Genomic DNA, 23,437 nt, shown 5'->3' with positions numbered 1-23,437 from the left:
AATAAGGTATGTAACAAATATGTCTGAAGTGGCATGTCTATGACATGAAAAAATGACAATAACAAACCGTGACCCATCGCAAAAATCCATGAAACGACAATTCAAAGCAGAGCAACACTGACCTCCAAATAGATAGAGGTAGGATCAGGTGCCTTAGAGGAGTGAGTATCCTCTGCTGACCGATCACACCTGCCGTGTGTTCATTGTCGTAATCGGGAAAAAAATCGGAAAATCCGTTAACAATTAGGTGATTAATTATGGTCTAACATAGAGTATGAAAAACGTCAGTCAGCATGCGACCCAGTGGTAGATTGTATTTGCTGATAAGGTCGTTGGTTCGGCCATAGAACCTACGAAAAGATTACTTCAAGCGAGACTGTAGAAAGTCCTGTTTTATTAACTTGTTTGTCAGTAGCTTGCTTCACCTTAAAAACTGTTCATTTGAAAAACATGCCCTAGCGTATCGAATCAACCGAGAGACAAAAACACCATATGCAGGTGATAAAGGTTTATTGTTTAGTATGAAGGTTTATCTTTCTAACAAAAAAAAAATACCACAGTGTTACTGAATAATGGTTAAAGAAATTTCTGTTGAAAATAGAAAAAAATGAGGGCGATTAAATGAAATAATAGATACGACTGCCATCGATAGGGGAACTTATCTCGATTACAAACTGCGCTCTCCCGATCCCCCTTTTTGCTTTTATTAAGGTAAATTTTCTCATTCTTATGCTTTAGACAGAATCAAGCAATGTTATATACAGTTAAATATCGATATCTCGAAGTTCGGGGGACCACGGAAAAACTTCGAGATATTCGGGTGTTCGAGATATCCGAAGTCGAAATTCTTCGACTCCATTAGTGTTTTTGTTTTTGTCCTGACATGTTAACACAGGAAGTCCTTATATGCACTATAATTTGAGAACCGGTATGAACGGAAAAAAAGACGGAATATTGAAACGATGTTTTATTTATAGACATTTATAGACATTGCACATATACACTTAAATTTGAATCCTGGTCCCTGGCTGTCTTGAACCACTGAAGGACGGCTTCTTCTGTATCTTTGTAGGCTGCTGTCCTCATTTTCTTCCTCTGGGGTCGGAAGGTGCTCTGCTCATATGCTTCTTTGATCTTTTGGGCATTCTTTATCCACGTTGACAGGGTGTTGGGGGGGGGGGGATCTCGTATTTCTTGGCGATGACCGCTTTACTTTCTATACCTCTTTCGACATCGGCAATGGCTTGAAACTTTGTTTCAATGGTGTGGGTCTTTAGCTTGCGCTTCAGCCCGGGAGTGGGGAGCTTGTCTTTGCTGTGTTGAGACATGTTGTTGAATGATGTAGAGAATTCTGTACCATCTTTTATAGCCAAAGACAAATGTGTTAATTGTTTAATTTTTGTTCACATTAGAAATAAAATTTGTCATATTTAAATCAGCGCGTTGGTAATTTATCATGATTTAGTGTGTGTTATTAAATATATTTTTGGTATATTATTCATTAAGTAGAAGTTCACTTTGATCATGCATCGATATCGATTATACGATAATTTACGCTGCGCTATTTGGTAATTGAGTGACCGTGAACTTGTTTGCTTTATAAGTAGCGTGCATCATTATTCATATTATCGGTAATGTTAGGGGTGCATTCTTTTGGGAGCTGTGAACTTGTTTGTTTTATCAATCACCGGAGTATATACCCAAGCTGTTATAACAATTACCGTGTCATCGATAGCTGCACTGGCTAAGCGTGGAGTTAATAGACTATCAGTCTTGAGAAAAGGTGTGAATTGCCGCGGGCGAGAATAACGAGGACACGACATGCGGGGTGCGATTAGCAGACCGGAAAATTGACTTCACTTCGAGATAACCCAGGTAAAATTTGTTATTGGGACCGTAAACATACTTCGACATAAGCGGGGTATTCGAGATAACCGTATTCGAGATATCAGTAGTTTTTTAAATCATATATATAGGGAAAACGGCCGGGACCAGCGGCCGAATTCGACATAACCGGGGTATTCGAGATATCCCATGTTCGAGATACCGATATTTACCTGTATGTTCAATATTTCGTTTTGCTTAATTAATTCGTAAATCTGATTTTTCATTGTTAGTTTGCAATTCAAAGGCAAACTGTGAAGAATCAACATGGGTTGGTGTTCAAAAAGGAGATTCTGCCTTGGTTTATTATGCTTCAATATCAATAAAAATCAAACTGCTAATCTACCGATCTTCAAAAAACAAAACCGAATTTGAAAAATACAATAATGCCAGATGTAAAGAATGAGATTCTAATCAACATGTAGAAGCAAATTACTATTTGACAATCCTTTGATTAAATGTTGATCCTTGATACTTAAAAAAGTACATGTAGAAAGTGTATTGATGCGTCAATACATTTTTTACTAATGACTTAAAAATGTTTTACAGGAAGCTTTAATGATTAAATATATAAAATTCTGATTAGTTTTGAATACGAGTCATAGCATGTATATTGAAATGTCAATGAGAATCAAAATGCCCAACATAATCAACTTTTTAGTGCCAAGTAAAACTGTTATATGTACGCACGGCGACGGCGACATTATGTTTTGATTGACCCTTGTATTATGCATGTCTGATGGATATGAAATATCATGCGTCGATATTTGATACATTACACGCATTGAAGCAAGAGTGGTTTTTTTTAAAGCATGCCATCTATTTAAAAAGCAACGACGATGTTTCATATTTAGGATCAATAATCAAGGCTATAGCTACAACTTTTCATGATTTTACTTTTCTTTCTATATATTTCTTTACCACTCCTTGTGTAATACATTACTGTTGATAATGAATGAGTGCAAATACATGTGTATTAGTGCAGTCATGCATCGTATGGCCATTAAGAAGATACAGGGACAATTAATGTTTGATAAAGATTATTTAAACAATATGACGGTTTCTTGTATTGGTTGGCGAACATTTCATTTGAGTATTAAACCTGCGTTTAGAGACTTTTTTTCTTCTCTGAACCAATCTGCAACTTTTTGTAGTAGAAAAAAAGGATGAAGAATAGCCAACACAAAAATTGGAAAAATGATATTATTGTATACAGATATATGTGGTGTAGAAATGAATCGTGTTGTCTTTCAATATTAAAAAAGTCATACCAATTTACCAGACAAAAACTACTGAATTTTTTGAGAATAACCATGACGATATCAATGTTAATGAAATAAACAAATGCATTGATCCAAGACATCACAAAATCAACGGCGGATAAAACGTTGTTTCAGAAAAAAGGATGCTCAAGTTTCTTTATGTCCTAATTAGCATTGTTCACTTTATGTATTGGGGGAACTTTGTCTTTACAAGATACTTCTGCCTTAAACGTTTTGTAAAATGCAACTTTAACTAGAAGTATGAATGATGTGTAAACATCTTACTCCTCATATTGATGGCGTATGAAACATTATTCCAGAGAATTGGATCATCTAATCACCAAATTTTCAATGTCCTCGTTCTCCTTATGTACCCAGGAAACGTTGTCTTTGCACGACATTTTTTATTTAAACTTTATACAAAATGTAACTTTAACTAGCAAGTTTTTAAGTGTTTTTGTTTCCAGAGGTTATACGCATTAAGCTTTATTGGAAATCGATGTTTAAGACCATGGTTAATATCATTTTAAGGAGGTATACACAAGTATCACTACTGAATTCAAAATCCACTGATATTCCCAAAAAATGACTGACATTGTCTGACATCTACTGTATAGCCACTGTACCCTACTGTAAATCCACTGTAAACCCACTGTACAGAGTTACTGTACCACACTGTATCCCACTGTACCCCACTGTACAGAGCCACTGTACTCCACTGTACTCCACTGGACAGCACAGTACCTACCCACTGACCAGCACTGTACCTCACTGTACACCACTGTACGGGGCACTGACCAGCACTGTACGCCACTGTACACCACTGTACATGGTACTGACAAATACTGTACACCACTGTAACCCACTGTACCTAGTATGTTTTAATAAGTTATTATGTTTAAACAATGAATTGAATATTTACTTTATTTGTGACCAAAATCTGGATTTGTTTTGATTCTTTCCTATTGCTTACAAGAGAGAAAATGGGCTCCTATTTCTTTAAGTTCATATATATTTACATGCGCGGTCAGAATTCTTTCCAGGGAAAGGGCAGGGATACTTGTTTTCTGGGGGAGCTTAGACATATTTTGGATAGTTGTACTATGTAAGTTTAAAAAAAAAATTAATTATCCTCTGACCCCCCCCCCCCCCCCCCAATCCTCCGATCCACGCATGTATTTATCTAAAAACTCGGAATCCAATTATCATACAAAATATAGCAACTTATTCAATAAAAAGGGGAAAATATTTTTATATATTTCAAAATCAATGTTTTAGTAACTAAACATCTAGTTGATTTTTTTTTTTACAATGAATTTCATTTAATCAATATTGTCAAATAAATATTAATATATATATATGTTACATTAAAGTTTTAAAATTAAGAGAATCTAAAACTATGAATTACAATTTATAGATAGTTTTAGATTTTCTGAATTTTAAAACTTTAATGTTACATATATGTGGAGGAGGGACAATTTTTTTAACGATAAAAAAAATTCCACCATATTGCTCAACATACTGATTTATTTTAAAAGAGAGAAGATAACTGGTCTGGACTTTAAAATGTCTTTGAAGTTTTACTTCACAGGAAGATCAGCGAGTCAGTATCTGTGTATAGTATACATACTTTCAGTAGATCAAAAGGTGTGAATGTCCCAATATTCAACCTTGTATATTGTCAGTCTGACACCTTGTTCAAGATATTATGTAATTCCCTTATCAGGGTATTTGTGGTCTTAAGATTATTAAATCCATTTGAAATATATTTTTTAAAAAACATAACATGTATGAATAAACGAAATACTCTTTATATTAATCATTTTAGATGCGTTTTTTATTATTTAAATCAAGTCGGATATTAAACATGTTAAACATTTATAAATCCTCAACCCACCCCCCCCCCCCCCCCCACCAGTCGCTGGTATCAAAATAAGAATTGTGTTAAATTAAAAATGAAATATGGTGATAACGAACAGTGTTCAAATAATATTTCACCCTATTACCATAACGGTACTTTTAATTAAATACTTTTGAATTTGAACACTGTTCATTATCAACACATGTAATACATCTACATGTATCTTCTCTTGCATAGCTAAGAATGTCGCCATGATATACATGTAGTAACAGTTTTAATAAGAAAAAATATACCCCTTCTTCCCTCTCTCTCTCTCTCTCTCTCTCATGTTGTAACTATTCTCCTCCAAAGTCAGGAAGGCATACATAAGCCCCCCCCCCCCCCCCCACGGCGCGCAATATTTTTGCTGCATCACAATTTAATTTTAGCATCTCTTCAATTGTAAGCGACACCTTAATTAATAGGCAAACATGTTTATTTTCTCTTTCCGTAATAAGTGAATTGTGTAAGGGTCGGATAAATGAGAAAAATAGTTTAATTTATTATTCAGTAATTGAAAAGACGCAATTTATTTTTTGAATCATGTTGAATTTATATGACCTAATAAATTTCACGACGATGAATGAGCATGCAGTCCAAAACATGCATACAAAATTTTCTTTTTAAAACAAACTTATGAGCTATTAAAGCTGTATTTACTGATTATACATTCAGTTGGAACTTGTTGCACAAAAACGTCACTCCATGGAAAACGAACTCCATTACTTGTCATCGTATAATGGCTGCCTTACATTCAAGTGAATATTTTTACTGATCGTATGGTTTTCTTATACAATTATATTTGTTAAAATTAACGTCTTAAACAATGTCAAGTGCTAAACACAATGAACTGAGTTAAATCTTTAAAGCTGAATTAGTTTACTGAATTTTTTAATTGTGCTTTACACACGTGCTCGGACGACATTTCCGTATCAAATCGCTTCGTTTGGTCATTAAAACAAAAAGATATTCAAACTATGACGAATTCTGACTAGTTATTTATATCTTGTGTAATATTTGCTTCCTGTGTATAGTGATAAGCAGCGTTCACGATCGCAGGTGGACTTCCAGCCCCGGAGGCTTTCAAACCTCTAGAAATTAAGCCCCGCCCTCACCTGAGATTTACCACCCGGTAAAAACAGTTCGGCCTTTAAAACGATCTTTCGTTTTTTCTTCTGGGTTTTTTTTTCTTCATTTACTGAAACCAGTTTATTGTATCATAGCAAACATTTCAAATCTTCTATAAAATCTCTCTCTCTCTCTCTCTCTCTCTCTCTCTCTCTCTCTCTCTCTCTCTCTCTCTCTCTCTCTCTCTCTCTCTCTCTCTCTCTCTCTCTCTCTCTCTCCATGCTAACGTACGAATATTTTAGTATTTAAATAAAGTATTTCCGGTAACATGTAGTAATGTTGACAGCGGCTAAATCTACATATTGGCATTAAAAAAAATTAAAGTGTGTATTTATCTGTAGTTTCGGGATAATGTCCATGGATTCAAATGATTTGAAGTTCGTTATTCAATGATTGTCTTAAAAATTCTTAATGATTGAAAGTCAACGCTAAAAAGTAATATTTTATATCGACAGTGTACTGTCTCCTTCTTTGTGTATGTCTACAGAAAGAATCTTTTGTCTGTCTGGGAACAACGAAAAACCCGGAACTAACAGAAAGGCTCAGACTATACACACGGCCGGGTGACTGTGTCAAGGTGTGAAAACTGACCACCTGTGTATATGTGTTGGGATAAATAGATGTAAACGTCGGGAAAATACACTGTTAAAACAAAAAATATGAATTTTCACTTTTGATTAAAAAAAATCATTATGGCTGTCGGGTGCATTGGGATCATAATCATTTAAAATCTGTCTTAAAAAATTATTATTATTTACTTACATGTAGGACTAGTTTTATGTAATGTTTGCACACAAGTGGGATTTATTATATCTATTTAATAGTGATTGCACATCGAGGTCAAAATTTAAAAAAAAAATGCATTAATTTTTATAACCGATTGCTTAACATGAATCGTTTCGACATAACACAGTACTGCAAGGGGTATCAAGTGGATTCGGGAAGAAAAAAAGGGGGGGGGAGTGATATTATTTATATAATTACATTTCATTTTTCGACTTAAAGTTAGCAGATATTTTTCTAAAACCACGGAGTTGGTTGGCAAAAATAAACGTAAGACATAAAGAAAAATAATCGATATGTAAAAGAAGCAGTTTAATAGACAATCAATTTCTTATTATTCTAATCGATTTCTGATAAATATATTCTCTCTCTCTCTCTCTCTCTCTCTCTCTCTCTCTCTCTCTCTCTCTCTCTCTCATGAATTTTCTAGTGCTAAAACTTGAGGCCCCGAGTCAGAAAGGTATAAGCACGTTAAAATCCCCTTACGGCATCACAACCGCCACTTCCAACATAGATTTTATTGTGAACTTTTCTACGCTTGCAAATGACACCAATACAATATTGTCAGAAAGTGATATACCTGTAAACTCTCTCTCTCTCTCTCTCTCTCTCTCTCTCTCTCTCTCTCTCTCTCTCTCATTATACAAAACAAAAGTGTGTAGCGTAGGGCATTTTATATATCTTATTTCTTAAACATTTAAAAGTAAATCATATATTAAGAAAACTGTACAGCTACGCATATTACATCATGTTACAACCTTCCTTGATTTAAATCATTCCTTTTATTTCTTGCTGAAATTAATGATACAGTTAATTACCGCTTAATATGTCACTGATTATGTTTAAAATTTATAATGTATTCTGCAGTAGGTGTTATTTTGTAAAATTAAAACCCGACATTTGCAATGTATATTTAAATATTTTAATCAAAAGAAATCAATGAACAAATGAGCTAGAAACTCGCACGCTATCTTCAAAATGTACCTGTGTAGTCAAGCGGGCAGTCATGATATTTGGACATGAGTACAAAAAAAGCAAGCATGGATATATTTTGTAGATTCTGTGTTTAATTGACTGTTTTTAGTGGCTAACACACAGTTTATGAGACACAGAGAATTAACAACCCGATCATTTAAACGAGGGCTTGTCATATATCATCAATAAGAAATGATTATGTAACCTTGCTGGTGGGGGGGGGGGGGGGTGAGGGGTATTTTCAAATGACTGGCAGAATGAACATTATGACATGTACTTTCACCTTATAGCTAGAGAAATTATCATAATTTCATGATCGTAACATTCAATAACAATAGACATAAAGAAAACATATTAAATAAATTTAACGACCTGTTGCATTTTTCTGTCAAGTTATCTGTATACATAATGATAATGCTATATACAGCATAATAAAAATAAATATCGAAGAAAAAAAATATACTGAAGATTTAAAAATCTGATTTTTTTCTCAAATTAATAGTACAGTGCGGTACAGTGGGGCACAGTGATGGTTAGTGCCCGGTACAGTGGCGTACAGTGGGGTACAGTGCTGGTCAGTGCCCTGTACAGAGGCGTACAGTGGGGTACAGTGGAAATCAGTAGGACTGTACAGTGGTGTACAGTGGGATACAGTGCTGTTCAGTAGAAATGTGCAGTGGGGTACAGTGGGATACAGAAGAAGTCAGTGAAATGTACTGTGAGGTACAGTCAATGTGCAGTGGATGTCAGACAATGTCAGTCAATATTTGGGAATATCAGTGGATTTTGAATTCAGTAGTGTATCTACACGGGATACAATGTAATGTGTTGTAACACTTTTGCTTATCTTTTCACCAAATGCATTAGACCTTATCGCTGAATTGGTGAAACTTTGACAAAATGTTTACTTGCAACCATTGCTTAGGACATCAGTCTACGATTGGCTTCAAACCAAATGCGTCCAACGGACTTTAAAGTGTCTTTAGACCTAATAAGTATAAACAATCAAGACGAACTGGAGAAGAAATTCGTTACCACTGCGCACATGACGCTGATTCGGCGGGACGAGTTTCTACCGTGGATCGAGGCAGAGTCTTACCTTTCCTAAAAACGAATGTGGAAACCGAACTCTGTGTTAAAGAATGGTTTTACGAGTTTAAAAAGCCATGCGTCTCTTTTTATAACGTTGTATTGGCGTTTGATGGAACTGTTACTTGAAAACCTCATGAATTGTTTCAGTCACATTGTTCTATCGACCTAATGTTTTCCGTTTAAAACAGTGGTTAAATGTTTAGTTCACTCTGTGGTCACACTATATACACTGAATTAAAGACTTGGAATTCATCAAGCGATTGTATTGAAATGTGAAATTACAAATTACTTCAACTTCACAAAACATCGACAATTCTGCAACAAACAGTATCGTCGCATATACCCTCAATCTTTAACGAAAACCTGACTTTCACTTTGAAAATTTCGTCAAAATTGATTCTGTTGGGTTTTTTGTTTTGTTTTTTTTTTTGTGTTCAAATCATCAGTTGCCGTTTCCGCTTATATCAGAGAAGAGATGTCCTTCTGTTTCACTGTGGCTCTAGGTTTCATTATCTTCTTGACAATCATTAGTTCTGAAATACCTGCCAACTCGGACAGTTAACATGTCTACACAGAAGTTTTAAGTATAGACTGGATTGTTCTTGTTTTAAAAATAGATGCCATGTCGATGAAATAAAGCTAGGGTACCCTATTTTGAGACACAGTTACAACTGTACATTAGTGTGCAATATTCAAACTTTTTCTCAAGAAATGGTTGTAGAGAGGACACCAACCAACCCCATTATTTTTTCAGATATCTAAATTTTCAAAATAAGTCAGTAGCTGCGCAGTTTGACAGCATTTTTAAATGATTAAAAGGGCAATCTCCTGTTCTTGTATGCATAATTTGCATATAAAACCGCATGAGGAATGCCGTACTTATTGCTTTTGTATCTGTTAGCAACAATTTTGGTCAGTTTTGGGCAGAAACACCCGGTTCAAGAAATATTTACATTCTTATCCTTTAATGTACAAGATGGCTGCACGTCCCCCTTAAGTTTAAGGATTAGGCCTATTGTATTTTATATAGTTAAAAATACACTTGCACTCTGTTTAGTTCTAAAAGGTTCTAAGAAGGATATTAAAAAACTAATCCTCCAAAGATTTTATTTTCATTTTCATTTTTACTTATTTCCACTTTCAACCTTTTCCAGGGTTGTCATACTGCCGATATCTCCAATAAGCATTGGAAGATCTTTTTCTTGACTGTTTAGCTCGGGATAAAAATTCATATAGTCTGATTTTGTCATCACCTACACAAAAAGAAACTTTAAACCATAGAATGGCAGTATAAATGATTCGATTTAATGCTTCATGAACACGTCTCATGGTATTTTTTTTTCTGAATCACGTTTTGTCTTTTACAAGGGTCTGACTTCAGTTGATAAAAGAAATCAAACCTTTTTGGTTAGTAACGACGTCACTTAATATCCCATAAGCAATCAGTCCAAACAACGCAAAGAGAAAATCTAATGATAAAACACAGAGATACAGATAAAGCAAAATGCTGAACTACACTTGTATGCGAAATATTTTCGCGCGAATTCTCAAAATCATGAAAAAAATTCCTAATTGTAACTTCAATTTAATCAGATTTCTTATTTTCAGTTTCATTTATTACATTCTCCTACAAAAGTGAAGGGGGCAAATATATGATATTTCCATTTATTATTATATGTAAGTTTAAGAAAAGTGCCTGCTGCAAAAAAAGGGGGAAGCGGCACCCCCCCCCCCCTTCCAACTCCCCATCCCTGATGCTACGTGCTTTTGATGTGTACACACGGTGTGCTCTGGAGTATTATTCTGTAATCCCAATTTGGACTCGGCCACTAATCGGCGCAAAAAAATAATTATGAGACATTTTGGCGCGGAGTCCTGCTATACCATTCACGCAACGGCTGATATCACGATCTAGTGGTTTGAATGAACCACTGGGAGTAAGTCAAATAAATTGTTTGACATTTGTTTTTTAACAACTACATGCATATTATACTTTGGATCGATTGTTTTGGAAGAAACCTATTGAATTAATATATATATATATATATATATATATATATATATATATATATATATATATATATATATATATATATATATATATATATATATATATATACACACTTGACAAACATGTATATTTAGTAAGACACGTGAGTTTTGTGCCCTTTTCAAGATGAATGAAATTTAATTACCTTTTTAAAATGTTAAATGTAGATAATTTATAAATTGCTGATGAAGGCTTTTTTATATTTCCGTTTATTGATGTTAGGCAAATAGTTAAACGCGTAAAACGTTGGCAATTCAGAACAAAAAATAAACAGCTTTTGATTCAAATAGTATTATTGACGAATATTAAGTTCACAATTTGGAAATCATTTCCACGATGATAATAATATCTTCATTGTAAATCGGTATAAAAGGAAGCGTTCAGTTGGAATCAATCCCGTGTTAATTTACTGAACTCAAAATTATATATAACTGTTCAAAAACCCTTCACTGATCTCAACCAATACTTCAATCATGAAGGGGTTAGGTTCCAGATGCTTATTACTATTGATATGTTTTCATTGAAAAATCAATGCAACTCCACAGTGGCAGATTGTAGCCTTGGTAATTGATACAAGACATGACTTATTGTTAGATGCTGTTATTGAAATAGATAACATGCTTTTTAGAAATCCCTTCTCAAAATAACAACACATGTTACGTTATCACCAGACATGCACAATAAAAGAGTTCATTAAAAAGTAATATCAAATCGTCAATAACTATATATTAAGCATAGCTTGTCAATTTGCATACTCTGATTTTCATTGGTATATTTCATTTGAGTAAATATTAATTCAATGTAAAAAAAAAAAAATTACCAATCTTATAATGAAAAGTTCCACATCAAACCAATATAAGGGGGGACGTACACTAGAACGGGATTAATTTACGCTACAGCGCGGGTATGATAAGGCAACTCTCAGCGATCAAATTCCTCTGATCGATATGACGTCACAATAAGCAGCATGATGTCATATTTTACTCAGAAACATGTCGATTTTAACTTTTTCTCTGGTTTAAATTATAAAAACTACAGGCATAAAATATCACTAGAAACTCGTCTAACTGAATAAAGCTTCGATTTCTCTCTATTATGTATAATTATCATTTATGACGTCACAAGCATATTTAATAGAGAAGATCATGTATCGGAATGCAGTGTAAACAATGCGGAAATAAGACTTATTTAATACAGATACCTAAGATTTAGATGAGTGTCAGTTAGGATATAATCAGGATAATACAGGCATGGATATTTTGTTTTATCAGCGAGTGTTTTAAGGTAAACAGATCAACATTTATTTGGCTTTACCATCCTTTCCTCTGTCAATGTGTACAAAAAGGTAAAACTATAACACTACCACGGATATTATGAAAGATGACTTTGGTAAATATCAACGGTATATGACCTAAACTACTTGAAAAGTGCTGCTAGAATCCTGTGCTTCGTTGTTTTAATTGAAAAATACGTAGTATTGTCAACGAAATTATAGAAGTTGAGAGGGTTTCCGATAAATATTTACAATATCTTTTTTATGCGATTAACAATAGGATTCTAGCAGTGATACCAATAAACATGAACTAATTGCCAATCGAATTATAGTAGCAAACATACAAATAAATTCGAGGTAGTGTTACACTTTTTAATTTTTTGTTAAGGTAAAACAGTGATCAATTTTTAACTGTCACGTGATACCATGGCTCGGCAGCTTCAAAGATTGAGTCGATTCCGAAGTAGAAAAATGATATCTTTGGGAACACATTCACTTGGTATTCATATTCAGCACTGTTTTCAAATTTATCATAATTTTGACGGTCATTAAACTCGGAGTTGCCTTAACCTACCCGCGAGAGTCTTGCGTGTGTGTTGCTTCTCTATCCTTGATTTGTGAAATAGAAAATGTGTTACTCGAAAGTTCTTGTTATTCGTTTTCAACAGAACTTTCTTCAACCGATATTCTATAATACTGATTGTTCTTTTTTTTTTAAATATATTATAGACATACTACCTAATACATATTTGTTAAATAATTCATTTAATACTTTGGTACTTTATTTTTAAAATTTCTTCATATAAAGATAAAAAACTAATTAGGTCCTTAAAAACTGTAGTAAATAACTAACTACCATGAACCAAACACTATTTTTATGAAATCTATAAACATTTAAAGTCTGATTATTTATTTCAAATAATAAAAATTATAACAATGTAGAGATCAGTTAAACAACATTTGCTTTTTGAAGAGATTTATTTTACAACATGTTTTCAGATCATGTTCATAAAACCATAACAGTTACGATCGACGAAGTAACGCATACTGGTATCAGTCATGCTTTTGAAGGGAAAAAAATGTTAGCTGTGTATTAAAGTTCCAGTTATTGTAATTGTCATTATAAACACTATGAAAACAGTAATGTACGGGATATCTTTCGTTGATGTACATTTTAGCGCGTGTTTTAATCATATCTATATTATGATAAAAGTATTTTGCGTAAATGCTGTAACACTGTAAAGTACATAAGCCGAAATGAGCTCATTCGTTTTTTTTTTCAAATAGAGTTACGCCGCTCCATGAAATGCAACATACGTCCAAATTCAAGCACGTAGCATCAGAGGGACAGGGGAGCCTGCCCCCCACCTTATTTTTTCTCGCAGCAACTAATTTTTTAAAATTTACATATAAAAAATTGAGTTCACCCCCCCCCCCACTTTTTTGCGAGTAAGTAAAAAGTTGATTAGAAGATAAGAAAACTAGGAGTGAAATTGAAGTAATACACTACATCAGCCCCCCCCCCCTCCCCTCCCCCCTCAACGATTAGGAGTTTGAAGATTTTTGAAAAATTCAGATTTCTTTTTTTTTCTTTGCTTGTCAAGATTTTTTGGATGAGTCTGACCACCCCCCCCCCCACTTCCAAAATCGATGCTACGTCCCTGCCGTCCAATTAAGTTTTTTTTTTAGGTACGTCTGGAAACTAGAATTAAGTTAAATTTAAAACTACAACTGCTGATGGAACGGATTCCAGTATCGTTGGACCTAATCAACCTTAAGTAAACAAAAATGTTAATGGCACTTGGAAATGGGGAACCTGTATGCTAGGCTACTAGGATAGGAAACTCTAAAGTGATTAGATAGTGGTTATCAGTATATCTTAAAGAATACAAATCTTTCAATAAGGTTGTCATATTATTCTTGGTTTAAGAAAATAAATCTCTTTAAAGGAACGTTAACACGATTTCAGCTCAAAATGTGAAAATCTATTTTTTTCAATTTCACATTTCAATTTTCAAATTGTTTAGATTTGTAAAAATAGGTACTTTTAATGCTTTGTCAAAATTTGAAAGTCAAACAGTGAGTTATATGTAATATACAGAGTTTAAAAATGTTTGTTTTTGGTAACAAAGTTCTAGCTCTCATATGGTTTACATATGTGTTCTATTGAAATGTGTCTCAATCAAATGTTGCTTTTTTCTGTTTATTTTATTATCTATGAACACATTAACTTAGATTACCTTGTTTGCCAGGAGTCATTTGGTCAAAGAAATAGCAATTCCACACTTTATATTATTTTTTATATTATTTGTAAACAAATGTAAGACTCGAGCTTTGTTTACATAACAATGATTTTTTTTACCTCCGTCTATATCTCTCTTATAACGTGACTTCTAACTTTCAAATGTTAGTTAATCATTCAAAATGATCAAGCAAACTATTTTAAACATAAAAAAAAAAAATAAAAATGTTGATCTAAAACAGGGCCCAAGTCCCTTTAGAATTACGGTTATATTCTTTGAAGAGTTTAATTCCGTATGGAATGTACTAGTATTTTCGTTTTCTGTCTGTTTCTGCGTTTTTAATTACGGAAACTAGATAAGAAAAGCACTTGCTTCATCCATAGTATTCTTTTGTACCCTTCAACAGGCTAGTTAGCGTAGTACGTTTTTATGAACCTATATTCCGAAGTACTATGCCAAATATGACAGACTTTTCAATCTGAATGTACGAATTTGTGAGGTTTATTGACTCAATCACAGTAAAACACTCACTTTGATGAGAACCAAGAAAGTTTTATATATGTATTACGCGCCTTTTTTTCTCTTATTTCGTCAAGAAACATACTAAGCATACAACGGTTTACATGTGACTTCACATTGAATTTGCGCTAGAATGCCCACGATAAATGTAGAGATTGATCGAGCGTTTGTACTTGGTGTTACGTGTAATAAATACTCGCTGTTTAAGTGTAAACTGCGATTCCTTTGCTGATTGGATTTTGTCTAAAATCTGATAAGGTTAAGACCAGGGGATGATTGAATTTTAGCCCCATGCTTTACTCTCTTATTGATCAAGTAGAGGTGGGAGGTCTATGTTTTCATAATTACGACCACATATTGTTATAAATAGAAAAAGAGAAAAAAACATTCAGTTAAAAACTCTGCATTTTGACAAGTCTTTAAATGGAGTGAATTATTACACACCTAAAAGTTTATCACAAATATTTAACATACAAAACAACAGAATTTACGAAACAGGTGACATTAAAAACTAATTATGACAATGAATTTATATCGCTTACATATTTCACTGACTGAATTCTCTTTAAAAGTAAGAAAATGTTATGTATAGGGTTGGGAAAATTAGTCGGTATATGTAGTATATTCCCTGCTTCGTTCGCCCCAATGATTAACCAGAAACCATATTGATACGTTATTTCATTTTTTTTTATTGTTTCCAAACTCTTCATATTCGTAGATAATTTATTCAGGGTCTTCACCTAAAAAGCTTGGTTATGTGGAAAAATGTTTTAGGTTGGGATCAAAATTTAAAATTATTACGCAAAAAAAATATTTTAGATTAAACTAAAAATTATACATAAATGTGCAAAAAAAAAAACCTTTACTGATCTCAATCAATACTACAATCCTGGGAGGGGGAATACGTAAGTCCCAGATACTTTTTTACTATTTATATATTTCATTGAAAAAATAACGTGTGCTATTTCCCTATCGCAGCTGTAGCCTTGGTATTCGACCCTAGACGTGGAATATCGCTGCCGTTTTTTTTTTTAAAAGACCACATCCTTCCTATAAAATACCTTCTTATTCTTTACATATTACATGTAAAGTATCAAAAAAACAACACCTCTTACTTTATCACCAGATATGAATAATAAAAGGATCAATTAAAACAGTAATAGTACATTGTTAATAACTGTTTTTAGCAATGCAAAATTGATTAATTTATGCAGTTTTATTTCAATGATATTTCTTTACATTGACTCATATTCAGGATAATTAATGAGCATTTATTTGTTTGGAAGAAGTAATAGAAATGCTACTACATACATATTTGTTACATACTACATTCGATGCTTGGGTACCCCGTATTCAAATTTTATTTCTTCATATAAAGGAAAACGTATTAAGAACTTTAAAACTGCAGTAAACAGCATATCACCATTTAATACAGTATTATTGGGAATTTTAACATTTGAAGCTTGTTGAAAGTCAAGGTTAGCTTGTATTACAACATATAAGGTATATAACATTTCTTTTCTAAAGGGCTTGAATTTCTAAAATGTTTTTAGATCATGTTCATAAAATCTTAAATCTAACCATCGACGATGTATCAAATTTCCCTTTACGTAGAAAAGTAATACGTACAGGACACAACTAAATGAAAAAAAAAAACACGTAGAAATGATATAAATACAAGGTGTATATCATTCTGTGCTTCAGAACCTGCTCTCGGGACAAGAATTGGTCAGTAACGAACGATGGGGATCAACAATCATAAAATCCTGGTAAGTAAAACTGTAATAAAACTACATTATTTAACCGTATTCTTTCAACTAATTCATGTATATGATATAACAATATGACTTATATGTAATATGACTTCTATGATCTTTTATATTTGATTGAAAATAATTCAATTAATAATGCATTTTACCCCTTAAAATCCTTCCAATGTAACATGGTTTAAAACATTTAAAATGTTAAAATGAAAATTAAGTACTGTAATCCAAATGTCTGAAAATATTTGCACAAACGGCTGTCATATGTTGATGGTCAAGTTTGACAGCTTAAAAATTTCTTATCCACGAAAACTTGTTCACCTTGTGTTTTGGTTATAATTATAGTGAAATAACTTTTCTCTGTATGACAGTATGACACTATTTCAATGGCTGAATGTAGATTTTTCTCAAAGATTAAAAATTAAAAGTTATTCTTACCATCTTATTTTCAACCAAAAATTGGAAAGACATTCATGCATAACGATTTAGCTTAAACGGTTCACCATTCTCTATGCTGCTGATGATAGCTCTTGTCTATTGTATAAAGTTTATAATTATATTTTTTTCCACGTATTTCTTATTTATCATTAGATTGTCTTCTTTGTGCTGTTTGGACTAATAGCTTATGGGATATCGGGAGACGTCGATACCGACCAAAAAGGTTTGATTTGTTATATCAAATTTGTTTAGATCCAAAATTCAAGAGACTTGTGGTAATGAAATGTTCAAGCATATCATGTTTTCTGTTAAATTATGACTGAAGTTTCTATTTTTGTAGATGTTGGCAAGGGCAAACTGGATAAACGGTATTTTAAATCTGAACAGCCAAGGAAAAGATCTGATTGGTGGAATTATAAGAAGAATGGTCTTGCTCAAGGAAAGGGTTGAAAAAAAAAGCATGAAAAGATATAAATAAAGTGAAAATGAAATCCTAAGTATTATATTATTTTCTGTGAATTATATCTTACAACTTTTAGAATTAAACAGAGTGCTTGCATATAAGTATCAGAATGATTCGAAATCACACATTAGGAAGATACAAGTATGAATAATGTATGATGAAAAAATATAATGCCTGTTTGGTAGCAAGAGCTATGTGATATGACCTTGACATTCTTGACAAATAGAATCGTGATTCAAGGTCACTGTTTACATGTATTCATTAATTACAAACAATTATGGTAAAGTGTGAGCAAAATTTATGCCTTGGTAAAAAATCTGGGTTTTAAAGAGATATCCTATGAAGTTTTGACCTAAATCAAAAATTCCAAAAAAAAAAAACTGTCAACCATCTAAAAAAAATCCATATAACGAATTACCAACTCACAAGAGAACAAACACAAAACCCTTAAAAAAGATGGAGGTGGGTCAGGTGCCAAGGTGGAGTAAGCATCCCCTGCTGACCGGTCGCACTCACCGTGTGCTCCTTGTCACAATTGGGGATGTCATGATGAAGGTGTCAAAACGCGGGGGTGTTAAGGAAGCATATGGAATTTGAGTTGCATGTAATTCCGTGAAATCACAAATTTTAATTATTATGTACATATTCAAATATCTAAGCAACGAAACGTAGATCAAAAACATATAAAAAATACTGAAGACAATTTTTTTTCCAGAAATTAGTTTGTGTTACGTAGATTTACACATTGATGACGTCATGACTAAAAGTTGAATGTCGTGTGAATTTGACCGGAAAGCATTGTAAACATATTCAAAATATAACTAATCTAAGAACTCTAATAAAGTATTATGGTGTGATTTATTGAGAATTGAACATAAGAATACTGGGGGAGATGTTCGTTTTATCAATCATTCGCTAAAAGGTATGTAAATTTGCTTTTATTTCTCAGCCAGGCTTTCCTCTGTCGTTGTTTACGATGTAAAAATCCAACCAGAACAACACTACCCCGTATATATTGAACTTGAAATTTTATACGCATCGTTAGTTTGATCAATGCTTATATTGAAAAAAGCTGGTAGAATCCCATGTTGTGTGTTGAATTGATGCAATTTGCCGTTTTCCGTGCAAACTATATAAAAGTTGGGAAGGTTTTACTAGAACCGGATAAATAACTTTTTAATAGGACAAACACTGGATTCTAGCAGCGGTTTTGATTAAACTGAGATGTTTTGCTTTCACTTGGTATGCTTATTTTATTTTGGAAACCGCGGGGTAGTGTTGTTCTATCTCATTTTATGTTAAGGAATATACGTAAGCTATTTATAGTTGTCACGTGCTAATGTACCAATGTGGCAGTAATGTACTACCCGATTTTATTGCACTGACATCTATTTTAAAGGATAATACTAAGTTTTTGATCTTATTCAAAGTAATAATTTCATTTCACGATTTTGTGAATATAACAGTCAAAATAAGACGCTAAATTGCCCATATGCTTCCTTAACACCCCCGCGAATCGGGAAAATGACATAATAGGAACAAAACAAAACGCTGATGATTTGATTCGTTTGTGATGTCAAAATACAAACTTTGAGCAAACACGGACCTTCATTTAATTAAAGATGGGATCAGGTGCCTTGAAGGAGTTAGCATTCCCTGCCATCGGTCCCACCCGCCGCGTGCTCATTGTCATGATCAAGAAAAGTAGACGAAACCTTAGTCAGCCAGGTGTATGAACAATGTTATAAATAGTATGAAAAACGTCAGTCGGCTTGAGCTTTAATGAAACATTGTACTTGCTGACAAGGTCATTATATCGAAACAGAGAATTTGCGTAAAGATAACTTTAATTGAGATTCTTGATATTCTTGTTGCAACAACTTGTTTTAGTGGCTTTCCTCGAAAGAGAGAGAGAGAGAGAGAGAGAGAGAGAGAGAGAGAGAGAGAGAGAGAGAGAGAGAGAGAGAGAGAGAGAGAGAGAGAGAGAGAGAGAGAGAGAGAGAGAGAGACCGGTACCTGTTTGTAGATGTGTAATTTCCCACTTTTAAATTTAATGGTCTGACTATATGCAATATCTACATAATTTTTTTACCCGTTTATTTTTTCATTTTATTTCTTTTTATTTAGTTCAAAATGTCCTATTGTTTATTTCCTCCCTACTCATATACTAACCTGCTTACTGTACATGCACAATTAGCTTAAAAATGGATCGATATGACATACCGATATTAAAAACAAATCATACGTCAATGAGGCAGGTATCGCAGTCTATACTGAAATAGCCAGTACACTCATTACAGATGATTGATCCACTTCTAAATTTATCACGGGAAATATAGCACGAGTGCACTGTGACGTCATCCATGACTTTGTTCGTCTTTGTTTGCGTTTCTCGACTCAATACGAAGGTATGGAAGCATGTACCAAATCTTTTGAGTCTCGCCAAAGCATATGCAGTACTCAAAACGTGTTTTGAAACTTTAAGTCACCGTAAATTACGAGTTAAAGGTCGGCCATTTTTGGCATGGCACCACGGGTGAACACATTAGAGAGCATTATGGGACGTAGACAAAAAATTTTGTTTGATGAACTGTAGGTTTAGGTCGTTCTTTTTCCCGCACACACTGGTTCTTAGAGCTTGCTTCGCTCGCCGGCGCCGACGCCGACCTAAAACAAAATGTTGGTTTTAGGTAAGTTTGGGCAATGAATGAATAAATTAGATTAGAAATATGTCATAAAACGATAATCTAATTTTAAAAAAGAGTAAAGTCCCGGGGGTCTTTATACAGTACCTGCAACGTTATGTTTTACAAGATAAACGATAGGATAGGATTCACGCACGATAGGATAGGATTAACGCACGATAGAACAGCAAACATGCACGATAGGATAGGATTGATACACGATAGGAAAGGATAAACGATGCTCATGGTAAACGTATAATTGCTTTAAACATTCCTCACGAATAAACTAATAAACTAATAATTTGAAAAAGAACACGTACATGTACGAATAACGATTTACGTGGAATTTCTTTTTAGTAGCAATTCCCGAGTTGTTAATCATCACTGCATCATTTATAGAATGTATAAAAATGACCAGTTAATTTTTAAAAGATAAAATTATGAGCTTAAATGATCAATCAATTTTCTGTATTTTTAACATTGTTTTCATTACCGAACATCCTAGCCGATCGCCGCGAATATTTCAGCCCAAGATCAAATCACACGGAAAAAAGCGGGTTCAATTATAAAAATCCAACTCTTGCTTAAGTAAATATAAAATCTATCATAAATACATTTTTTTCTATATAAGAATTTGATGCATTAAAAACGTCATGACGTCTGGCATATCTAAGGTTTAAAAGTTGCAGTCTCCGAAACAGTGCAGACAATGGGAGCAAGCGCTATTATGATATTTCACACACACACAAAAATAACCGATGCATGTTTAAGGTGTCTGCATTCACATTCACAATTGATGAAAATGTTATGTGGGATGTAATAATAACAGCGAGCAAGAGTTTTCAAGTAAAAGCGATGTTCACAATACAGTGCACGTGTGTAATCCTGATTTTAAAATAGATCAGCATCCCACCGCGATGGAAAAGGGGGAGGGGGTCATCGCAACATGTTGTATCATATTTTCTATTACGGTACAATGTAAGTAATAATTGGTGTTGGATTATCATTGTTACAAGAGAGTCATCAGTTTGGATTAAAACATATATATATATATATATATATATATATATATATATATATATATATATATATATATATATATATATATATATATATATATATATATATATATATATATATATATATATATATAAGATATAAGAGTATGAAAATTGTTGATTTGAATAAATTAATAAAGTTATTATAATTAATACGTCTAAACAGTACACATATACAAAGTTAGATCCACCCTTTCTTTTAATTCATACACATGTACATATACCCTTAGGGCAGTGGTTGATCATGAGTTGGTCAGTGGATATTTGTGATCTTGGTTTTTATTGGTTGTTTGTGTCTGGTTGAATTTGGTTGGTTTGTATATTTTGCTTTATGTGTTTTACCGCCAAGTTTGACAATATTTGTCTGGACATTGACCAAAACAGACTATATATTTATATTGAGAAGTAATTCAATTTTGGACCAGACCTTGCTCTTTTTCTGGTAAATTATACTAAGTTTACTAATATCCTATAACACTTACTATTAATAAATTGATTATCCTATAAATTGCAGAAAACATTAAATAAGTCCATGATCACAAACTAATGAGTATGAATGAATTGGAATGAAAAGATATTTTTTATATGGAATACAGTGTTGATTATAAAGATCAATATTTGGTTTATTTATTATAGTATTAATTGATTCTCAAATCAATTGTATATAAGAATTTTATGAAGATCAGATATTTGATTAAATTGGTCATTTATTAGATCAATTAGATTATATTTCAGTAATAAATATTTTTAGACTTATTTTGTTCGATTTACAGAGTCAGTCAATGTCAATATAATCTCACCACGCAATCGGTGTACGTATTATGAGCCTGTTCCCATAGAATGGTGAGAAAGTGTTTTCGAATATTTTTTTTTATCTGATTAATATTTTTTATGACTTATTTTGGAGAAATGTAATTCATGTACATTATAAGAGTTCCCTCCCGCTAAATGTTTAAAGTACAATTATAGTAAGATAATGTAAAAATATTATCTTGATGGAAATACATATATACTGTACTAATGTTATATTCTGATATAAATTATATTATTGTTTTATGATATTTCAGGGCTTAAATATACATTGCAAATTTTAAAGTCACTGTGTCCGGATACGAATAAACGAACCATACAGATATCTTTGCTGTCAGTTATTATAAACACAGACTGTAACATTTTGGCGCCCACGTTGGGACACAATGACTTTATATGTAATTGGAGCTGGAAAAACTTCACCAATCCTACTCAGTGAACTGTGAACCATGACAACCAGTACCAGTGTATTCAGATTGAATAATGACTCGTTGGCCAAGTGTCCCGCGCCTATGTTCCTAAATTGACTGGGATCCGCGCATCTACTGTTATTCCTAGGATCAGCTGTTCAACTCATCGACAGAGTACAACACGTGCAAACAAACTGTGTATCTCACCTGGTGAGTCGTATAGATATAAGACTTTGGTGCACCATATTGACATTAGTAATTTGTGTGCGCGCATGTATGCACACTTTACCTCAAGGTAGACAAGTCTTGATTTATCATAATTCATTAAACTGTTGAAAGAATTGGTATAACACAAAGCATGTAAATCTGTGATTTCTTTAGTTTGACAGTGCACTTTAGTATAAGTTATCCGGATTTAAATACCTGTGTAATATTGATTGAGACAGGGTTGCGTTTGGCCACAATCCTTAAACCATTTTTTTAAAGATATATTTTTGCCCTTTATTGTGTATTGATCATTTGAATTTGAAATTAAGAACAACAATAGCAAGAAAGGAAGTGTGGGTACAGTACAGTGTAAGTGAAAACATTAACAATTTGCGCACACCCTATATTGTTTTCCCCGTATTTCCAAATATACTAATTATAAAAGCTAATTAGAAAACTATTTGCTGTATACTCTCAAGACTTTTGACAGTTTGT

The 23,437-nt window shown here is 33.1% G+C and overlaps 1 protein-coding gene and 1 long non-coding RNA gene across 3 annotated transcripts in view; one reads left to right on the top strand and one right to left on the bottom strand.

The window, feature by feature from the left end:
- LOC105342112 (dynein regulatory complex protein 11) overlaps nt 1-23,437 on the bottom strand; it is a 274,235-nt gene that overhangs the window by 64,150 nt on the left and 186,648 nt on the right. The window lies entirely within an intron of this gene.
- On the top strand, nt 1,632-17,801 carry LOC105340561 (uncharacterized). 2 transcript variants are annotated; one of them, XR_010713200.1, is made up of 4 exons: nt 1,632-1,875; nt 16,814-16,878; nt 17,464-17,533; nt 17,651-17,801. It is a non-coding gene; the product is annotated as an uncharacterized lncRNA (long non-coding RNA). The 2 variants fall into 2 exon arrangements; XR_010713201.1 differs by lacking the exon at nt 1,632-1,875 and adding an exon at nt 12,340-12,358.

Source organism: Magallana gigas, chromosome 4 (genome assembly GCF_963853765.1).
Source record: "Magallana gigas chromosome 4, xbMagGiga1.1, whole genome shotgun sequence".
NCBI classification, from domain to species: domain Eukaryota; kingdom Metazoa; phylum Mollusca; class Bivalvia; order Ostreida; family Ostreidae; genus Magallana; species Magallana gigas.
The sequence above is the reverse complement of the archived record's forward strand: the minus strand, read 5'-3'. Positions and strand labels throughout refer to the sequence as shown.